The sequence below is a fragment of the Mus musculus genome, chromosome 13 (genome assembly GCF_000001635.26).
Source record: "Mus musculus strain C57BL/6J chromosome 13, GRCm38.p6 C57BL/6J".
In the NCBI taxonomy this organism is placed as follows: domain Eukaryota; kingdom Metazoa; phylum Chordata; class Mammalia; order Rodentia; family Muridae; genus Mus; species Mus musculus.
The window spans coordinates 65,304,223-65,306,037 of record NC_000079.6 but is presented as its reverse complement, the minus strand read 5'-3'; positions in this window follow the sequence as shown (position 1 = coordinate 65,306,037).

Genomic DNA, 1,815 nt, shown 5'->3' with positions numbered 1-1,815 from the left:
TATGTCTTATAAATGCCTACTGGTGGCCCTTTTTTGACACACTTGACCTTACAACATGCAATATACCCTCTGGTTCTGTCTCCAGGTCCTATTTGTTTCAGAAAAAGGTGAGGCATTCACTCAAGAGGGCATAATTACACCTGCAATACAGGATAAATCCCAATGGATCTGGTGTTTATGTTGGAGTTGAACCCAGGGCTTCAAATAGGCAAAGCACATGCTCACCCATTGGGCCACATCCCCAGCTATAGAATGTTTTCAAATGTAATAAAGAACTTAGAGAAACAACGTGGAACTCTGGAAAAAGGGATGATGTGAGGTGTGTATGATCTGGAGATGAAAAAAAAATTGTGTGTGCCTGTGAGTATATAGAGTACAGGTGCCAAGAGTTCAGAAGGTTCTATGGAGCTGGAGTTACAAGTGGTTTTTGAGCCTTCAAATGTGGATGCCACACATCAAACTGGGTTGTCTGCAAAACCAGCAAGAATTCTTAGCATGGATCCATCTCTTCAACCCTGAAGAATTCTATAGCTTTATTTTGTGTGACTGCGCACCATGACACACATGTGGATGTTAGTGGACAACTTGCAAGGATCAGTTCTCTTTCCACTTTGTCCTAGGAATTAAATCAGGTCATCAAGTTTGATGGCAGGCCCCCTTTACCAACTGAGCCATATTGCTAGTCTTTTGCTTTTCTTTGTTGACCTGGATATCTATCTATCTATCTATCTATCTATCTATCTATCTATCTATCTATCTATCTAGGTAATGGGATTTGAAAGTGAGCATCAAATCCATGTTCTGGTGTTGCCAGTGTTTTGTTGTTTAACTATGATGTATTTCTCCCATTTAGGAAAGACTGTAATGTAAAGCCAGAGGATATTCATATATGTTCCTGTATTTGCTATGGACTTCTAGACCTCTGGGCCTCCAGTGACTCCTGAAGATTTCCTCCCACCTTTACACTCATCTGCTACAACTGTTTGAGATCACCAACATAAAAGACTGTTAATGGCCAGGTGGCTTATACCTTTAATCCCAGCACTTAGGAGGCAGAAGCAGGTAGATCTGAGTTCAAGGCCAGCCTGGTCTATAGAATGAGTTGCAGGACAGCCAGTCCTACCCAGAAAAACCCTGTCTCAAAATTCAAAAACAAACAGATTCTTAATTAAGCAGATATTATTCAAGGTACCCTAGTGTAGTGGGTCCGATAGAATGAATCTCTCTTCTTAAATGTATATACATACACACATGTTAAATAGAATGATTTACAGGCTGGAGTCCAGCTAGAATGACAATGGCTGTTTATCAATGGAAGGTCTAAGAATCCACGAAGCAGAATGTCTCAGGTGGTAGATGCCAAAACCTCTAAGTAAGCTCTAATGCAAGTGAAGGAATAGACTAGCTAGGGAGGGCAAGTAGGCAAAGAGGGCAAGTTTCCTTCTTCCATGTCCTTTATATAGGTTGCCAGTAGAAGATGCAATCCAGATTAAAATTGGGTTTGCCCGCTTAAAATAATCTAATTAAGAAAAAAAAAATTCAAGCCAGGCGTGGTGGCACATGCCTTTAATCCCAGCACTCGGGAGGCAGAGGCAAGCGAATTTCTGAGTTCGAGGCCAGCCTGGTCTACAAAGTGAGTTACAGGACAGCCAGGACTATACAGAGAGACCGTGTCTCGAAAAAACAACAAACAAACAAACAAACAAAAAAAAAACAAAAAAGAAAAAAATTCCTCAAAGGTATACTCAGCTGCTAGTGTTTTAGTTAATTCCAGATGTCAAATTGATAAAGAAAAACAGCTATCACAGCAGAAAA